This window comes from Peromyscus californicus, unplaced genomic scaffold (genome assembly GCF_007827085.1).
Source record: "Peromyscus californicus insignis strain IS unplaced genomic scaffold, ASM782708v3 Scaffold_24__1_contigs__length_46423439, whole genome shotgun sequence".
NCBI lineage: Eukaryota > Metazoa > Chordata > Mammalia > Rodentia > Cricetidae > Peromyscus > Peromyscus californicus.
Genome location: NW_026294535.1, coordinates 14,133,597 through 14,141,653, shown reverse-complemented (window position 1 = coordinate 14,141,653; position 8,057 = coordinate 14,133,597).

The following is an 8,057-nucleotide window of genomic DNA, read 5'->3' as shown; positions in this document are numbered from 1 at the left end:
TCGTCCAGATATCCCTTACCAGCTGGAAGGACAGTGTGCCATTACCCTGGAGCTTCCTCACAGTTCCACGGCAGGGTACCAATGCAGCCCCACCTCGTGAGAAGGTCCCTGACGGTATGCACTTGCTGGTCATTTGTTTTTACATTTTGAGACAGCTCTGAGGAGGCCAACATTAAACAAAGAACTGGACCGTTATGAATCAAACTGATAGTAGGCTTTATTTCTACATCCCAACCCCCTCTGGCATCCATAGGAAAAGGCTTCACACAAAGCAGTTTGGATGCCTTATGAGCAGAAAAGTAGCTATTCTTTGCAGGTGTCCTGAAAAGCTCCTAAGATTACTTTTTGCCTTGAGCTGTTATCCTGCAAAGAGCCCAGCCTGCGCTTCACCCTCTATGACGAATAAATCAGCTGGTCTTCATGTGACTGGGACACCTTCTGTGCCAGGTCTATTCGCAGCCAAGGCTGGGCATCAGCCACCTCATGCTGGTGGCTATTCACATTTGCATGCAGCCCAGAAATCTCAGCACAGGCTATTGGGCCGTTAACAATGCCGACGCAATTGCCTACTAACAATAACGGTACCAACAATTGCGAGGCAGCTGAATAGAGGGAGAGAGGGTGCATCACGAGAAGATGACACAGAGCCCCATCCCCTCCCTCTAAACCCCTGCAGGATGCATACAGAGAACTGTGGTAGGTGGGGCCAAGTGAGAGCAGAAACCCAGCTTTTTGTTGGGGTACAGGCAGAGAAGTCAGTCCACACACACACAGCACTATGAGGAGCTCTCTCCAACAGCTTGGCTTGGAGCTGAATGAGGAGTGGAACCATGTGTCCTTGGGATCTGGGTGTCTAAACCACTGGACCACTTGTCATAATCGCCCCATGGGGTGGGCCATCACAACTGCGGGTCTAAACTGAACACACCGTCCCTTCTACATCTTCGGCAAAGCCTTTCCCCTATAATGGACCACCAACTGACCCCCTTGCCAGGGCAGGAGCTCTTCTTCAGACCTCTCCCTTCTTCATCTTCCACATCCATCCGTCTCTAGGCCCCGTAGACTCTAAATACCTGTTGGGCAGGGTGCCACGTGCCTGTAAACCCAGCACATGGAAAGCTGAGGAGGGACCATGAGTTCCGAGCCAGCCTGGGCTACATAATGAGACCAAGGCCTCAGAGCAAGTACATAGAGTCTCGAACTACCAGCAGGTGAGGGTTCGAAGTCAGGGAGTTAAACACACCCAAGGAGGTGTGTGATGTACACAGAAAGCCTAGCTCGCCTGATCTACTTCTTGGACTTCTAAAGCAGCTGCACTGGCTGAACTCAACTTGGATACTTCTGGTCCATGCTTTTTTGTTTGTTTTGTTGTTGTCTTAAATTATCTTTTTATGGATGAGTGTTTGGCCTGCAAGTGCAGTATTTGAATGGTTGTTGTCTGAGGAGACCGGAAGGGGATGTTGGATCCCCTGGAATTGGAGTTACAGACACGAGGTGCTGGGAATCAAACTCTGGAAGAGCAGCCAGTGCTCTTAACCACTGAGCCCTTTCTCCAGCCCCTGGGTTCACATTTTTGATACAAGGTCTGACTATCTCCTCTTTCTTCATCTTCCTGTCTGGCCATCCGGGCTGGAGCCAAGGCCGGTGTCCCTGACCTCTCGGCTACTGACCACAAGCCACTTTCTTTTGCCTGAATCCCCACCGCCACCCCCACTTCACACTGGGCTGCTTGTGACCATGACCTTCCCTGCCTGGGTCCCTCTCATCTCCCTGCCTTGTTTGGAATCCTTCATTTCAAGACTTGTCTGCCCGCCTCTGTGGAGCCCCGGGGAAAGCTGAGCCCTGGACATACATTTGCCATTGTTCTTTCCCCAGCTTGCAAATATTTATTTTTCTTCCATACAAGTAGTACTTACGAGGCTTGTCTTATAATTGCACAAATTGCATGTTATGAAATCAACGGCAAAGGCAAATTTTCCTAGAGACAGTTTTCCTGCCCGATGTTTTAAATAAGACCGAGAAATCATTGTTTGCGACACAGAATATAATTTTTACTTAGAAAGAAATGTTGGTGTCTTTGGGGAGCTAACAGAGAGTCCAAAATGGGCTTCAAACTTGGCTGCCCTGTGTCCTCAGCTAAGCTTTGCTGCCTAAATGGCTGCTGGGTATTTTGCTGCCAGAAAGGCTACTTAAGGCCTTGATTAATTTCACAAAATGTTAATGAGGCAATATTAATCACTATGAAAGTTTGGTTGTCAAAAGAAAAAGAGCAGGGGGAGACAGACACTATTACATGCTCCAATGCCTCTTTTTTCTTTCATTCTTTTTTTTTTTTTCCGGTCATTCTAAGGACTAGAAGGGAGTTCATCTCCGCTCCCACAACTGGGTCACCAACTCTACTAGCTACAGCCAGTGAGGCTGAGCTATGTGAACTGGTTCTTGCAGCTCAGACTTGTCCCGGGGACCATCCTACCAGCAGAGAAGGAAGTGGAGAAGAGAAGCCCTTCTGTACCTTTATATTCAACCTGCCCCGTTTGTTCCTGCCTTCCTGTTCACTGATTCCCAGCATCTCCTAGGTAATAAAGTAGTCACACAGGAAGTCGGGAAGGGGAGAGCTGGTGCGCGATGAAGCAGAGGGTTGTCAAGTGGTCTATACCTGTCGTGGAACCAGAAAACCACAGCAAGCTCTCGGGACTAGTTGCTTGGTGCGCTGCCAGGCTGAACTCGCAGTGGTCTGGAGGGAATGCATTCATCACATACCAGTTCCTCCCAGAATGTTACATTGTTATCTTTATTGGGATTAGAGTGTTTTTATCCTTATTAATCCACGTTAACTTAGTGCAGGGTGGGGGAATCAGACAAACAACACTGTAGTTTAATAAAATGGGATATGCTCATGATGAAACATTCACCTGTACTCCCTCCAAAGGAAGAAGAACTGTTTTTTTCAGACAGGCTGGCCTTGACATGGGAGGCCTGACAGTGCCCTTCCTGCCTTGGCCTCCCATGCGCCAGGACTAAAGTCAAGTACCACCACAGCTGGCCATCGAGGTGGCTTTTTTGTTATTGTTGGTTTGTTTTTCAGTTTTGTTTTGTTTTCTTGCAATGCCGGGGACTGAATCCACGCTTGCAAATACTAAGCAAGTGCCTGAGCTACAACCCAAGTCCCCTCTGTTCAATTTTCATATTGCGTTATGCTTACAATCTGTTTCGTTTTGCTTTACTTTTTTGAGACCTGGTCTCCCTGTGTAGTCTGGTGACACACTCAAATCCTCCTGCCTCAGTCTATGACCGACTACTCACAGACTTTTATACTTACAAGTCTTTGTGACAAGGAGGCTGGAGAGATGGCTCAGAGGTTAAGAGCACTTACTGCTCTTCCAGAGGTCCTGAGTTTCTCTGGTTCCCAGCGTCCATGTCCTGCAGCTCACAACGGCCGGCAACTCCAGCTCTGGGCAATCCAATCCCTCTGGCCTCCAGGGACCCTGCACGCGTGCGCACATACTCACACATAGAACTCGAAAAGGTTGGTAACAAACGTTTAACTTGTGTTTAGAAACTAGTTAAGCATCGTTTTTTTCTTTCTTTTTTTTTAATTTTTATTTTTTCGAGACAGGGTTTCTCCCAGCACTCGGGAGGCAGAAGCAGGCAGATCTCTGTGAATTTGAGGCCTGCTCTATAGAGCTAGTTCTAGGACTGCCGGAACTACATAGTGAAACTCCAGCTCAAAAAATCAACAAAGCCAAAAAGAAAAAAAAAAAAAGAAAGAAAGAAAGAAAGCTAGTAAATAAAAAAATTACCACTGCCCATACCTTTCAGGCATTCTTATTTACTTGTGGTTAGTATTGAGAGTTTTTTAAAAGGTTGAAATACCTATTATTTTAAAGATGGTTGGCTAAAAAGACTAAATACCTAGTAGTAAAATTGCTACATTAATTACAATGTATCTATTTTAAAGAGTATTAGATATATTGTAATTCACAGAGATCTGCCTGCCTCTGTCTCCCGAGTGCTGGGATTAAAGGCGTGTGCCACCACCATCACCACTGGGCAGTCATTTGCTGTAGAACAATCCTTCTGTACACTATGAATATGTATTACTCTCATTGGTTAATAAAAAGCTGACAGGCCGGTAGCTGGGCGGGAAGTTAGGTGGGAAAGCCAAACTGAGAATGCTGGGAAAAAGGAGGGTGGAGTCAGGGTTGCCAGCCAGATGTCAGAGAAACAAGACATGCCAGAGGACAGGTAAAGCCACGAGCCACGTGGCAAAATGTAGATTAATAGAAATGGATTAGTTTAAATGTAAGAGCTAGTTAGTAATAAGCCTGAGCTACTGGCTGAGCATTTACAATTAATATAAGCCTCTGTGTGAGGCTTATATTTGGGACCGGGCCATCTGTTTACAGTCACTGGTTTTCTTAAGGCAAGAAAAGCAGGTGGAATATTACAGAACTATAAACAAAAGCAGGAAACACTGAAGCTCCCCTGAGAAGGCATTCCTTAAGCCAGGGCCTACTTGAAGATTGGACTAGTTCTGGGGCTTGGGAAAGAGAAGTCTTGAATAAGAAGAATGAATGCATGGCTCTTGCAGGCTGCCTTTGGTGGTGCAGACTCTGAAGAGCTTGCTGTGAATCCACCCCCACCCCCACTTTTTTTTTTTTTTAATTTTTTTTTTGACAGTCTGTCGCCCAGGCTGCCTTTCATGCTCATGACAGATCCACCCCAGTCCCCAGAATCCTGCTATCTCAGGTGTCTCAGCATTAGGTGGACACTTTAAAACACAGATAACTGAAACAAATGTTTGCTGACAGATGCCTCCCACCCACCCTCCATGCCTTTTCAGGAAGCCCATGTTTGTCTATTCTGTCCAGACTTTACCAACAACAGAGTGGGCAGCGGGGCGATAGTCCAGACTCCCCATAGGAACCCAGCAGAAACCCTTTAAAGTCACATGGGATTGGAGTCTCCTAAACCCCGTTTCCCTGGACTTTTGCACCAGGCTGGGGGTGCGGGGGCAAAAGGCTATTTCATTATTCTTCTATTTGATTTCCGCTTAACTTTTTTTTTTTTTTTTTTTTTTGGTTTTTCGAGACAGGGTTTCTTTGTATAGCTTTGTGCCTTTCCTGGAGCTCACTTGGTAGGCCAGGCTGCCTCGAACTCACAGAGATCCGCCTGGCTCTGCCTCCAGAGTGCTGGGATTAAAGGCGTGCGCCACCACCGCCCGGCTTTAACTTTTTTTTTTTTTGTTAGAAATTGATAATAAAGTTTTTAATCTATTCTACCTGTTTTTTCCCCCAGGGAGTTTCCAATTCTCGTGGTTTGTCTTTCTAAACCCAGAAAGAAGGAAACATGAAAAGAGCCAATGCCACCAGTGGCTTGGTGGCCTTGGTCTTTGGTGTGCATTACCTTACTGCTCCCACAAGCTCTAACAGATGGCATTGCTAAAGGGTCCACGGTCACATGGCTGCTGCCTCTGAGACCAAATATCTCAAGGCAACTGTGTTCTTCCATTCCAAACCTGGCACACCAATCCTGAGTGTTTATGTCAAGCATACATCAGCAATCGATCTCAAGAGCATCCTCAAGCCAGGTAAAGGGGTTCGAGCCTGCAATCTTGGCACTGGGGAGGCTGAGAAAGGATTATTTCTACAAGTATTCAGCGAGTCTGGGCTATATATAATGAGTTCCTGGCCAGTCTAGAATACAAAATGAAACTCTGCCCAAAATAAAACCAAACAAAACTATTTCCAAATTTCTCTAGGTGTGTATCTTTCAAACTAATGAACACATACAGATGTTAAGAACCAAAAGTAGCCGGGCGGTGGTGGCGCACGCCTTTAATCCCAGCACTTGGGAGGCAGAGCCAGGAGGATCTCTGTGAGTTCGAGGCCAGCCTGGGCTACCAAGTGAGTTCCAGGAAAGGCGCAAAGCTACACAGAGAAACCCTGTCTCAAAAAACCAAAACAACAACAACAACAAAAAAAAGAACCAAAAGTAGTTTGGGCATTCATTTTTCCAAATATTTAAAGATGGACCTTTATAAAATCAAATTCTTGAGGCTAGGCCTGGTGGCCCACACCTTTAATTCTGGCACCCAGGCGGCAGAGGCAATCTCTGTTAGTTTGAAGCCAGTCTGGCGTACATATCAAGGCCCAGGACATCTAGGGCTACAAAGAGAGATTGTCTCAGAAAGAAAGAAAAAGAGAGAGAGAAAGAGAACGAAAGAAAAAATTGAAAATCTTTGTTTCCGGTTTAAGTGTCAAACAAACCCAGGGAATACAAACATCCCTTCAATGTGGAAAAATCTACATTAAAGGGTTGGGGATTTAGCTCAGTGGTAGAGCACTTGCCTAGCAACCACAAGGCCCTGGGTTCGGTCCTCAGCTCCGGGGGAAAAAAAAAAAAACAACTACATTAAGTGTAGTTTACATTAAATCTATTATATAACCATTTTTAACATTACCAAACTGTGTTAAATAAGGTAGAATGATACCCTTTTCACTTTTTATTAATTTGTTTGTTAATATAAAATCTCAAGACGTAGTCCAAACTCGCCTAGGACTCACAGATCTCTTTTCACTGCCTCCGAAGAATCAGGATTATAGGCATATACCAACACAGCCAGGTTTCTGCTTTCTAAGATATTTTTTTACATTATTATTTTATGTGTGTGTATGGACATGTGTGTACATGATCACACACAGGCGAGCACACATGCACGTGAGTGAGGGTATCCTAAAGAGGCTAGAAGAGTGAATTCTATCCCGTGGAACTAGAGTTACAGGTCATTGTGGCTGCCTGACTGATGTGGGCAGTAGGAACTGAACCCCAGTCCTCTGCAATAGCAGCAAATGTTCTGTTAGGGGAATTTTGTCACCGGTCTGCTAGCCAATCAAGAGGTACGGTTTGGTCCAAGAGGCAGGGTTTTCATTCAGGATGGACATGACTGAGGGCCATGTGAACAGCGGCTCATGACTTGGTTCAGGTTCCCCATTTGTCCTTTAATATTTGTGCATGGATTTTTCTTGATAATAAACAATAAAGAAATCATTTATCTGGGGTTGGGGATTTAGCTCAGTGGTAGAGCACTTGCCTTGCAAATGCAAGGCCCTGGGTTCGGTCCTCAGCTCCAGAAAGGAAAAAAAAAAAGAAATCATTTATCAGTTCTTAACCGCTGAGTCACCTCTCCAGACCAGGTTTTTACTTTTTTAAAATGACTAGCTATACAAAAATTGAGCCTGAAATACACACACATACACATACACACACAAATGTACCCATAGGGCTGGTATGCTGGCTAGTTTAATATCAACTTGACAGAAGCTAGAGTTATCTGAAAGGAGGGAACTTCAATTGAGGAAATGCCTCCATAAGATCCAGCTGGCATTTTATTAATTAGTAATCAATGGGGGAGGGCCCAGGCCATTGTGGGTGGGGCTATCCCTGGTACTGGGTTCTATAAAAAAGCAGGCTGAGCAAGCCATGAGGAGCAAGCCAGTAAGCAGCACCCCTCCATGGCCTCTGCATCAGCTCCTGCCTCCAGGTTCCTGCCCTGTTTGAGTTCCTGTCTTGACTTCCTTCAGTGATGTGGAAATGTAATCCACATAAACCCTTTCCTCCTCCAATTGCTTTTGGTCATGATGTTTCGTCACAGCAACAGTAACCCTGAGACAGCTGGGGACATGGCTCAGTTGATTCAATACTTGCCTAGCATGAACAAGACCCCAGCACCACAAAACCCATTCCTGGAGGCACACATTGGTAATCCCAGCACTCAGTGGTAGAAGCAGGAAAACTCAGTCATCCTTTGACCACATAGCAAGGTGAGGTCAGCCTGGGCCACATGAGACCCTGTCTCAAAAATAAAACAATACAATTTTTAAAATGCACCTGTGCACTGATGTTTCCCTTGGTAAGTCTTGTGACTCTTTAGTCAAACTGAACCATTGAAGACTCTCAACACATATACCCATTTTCTATTATACTGTTGTGGGATATCTGCACACTGTGTTAAGATGTGTTGCTGTGACAGGTGTAATAAAAAGCTGAATGGCCAA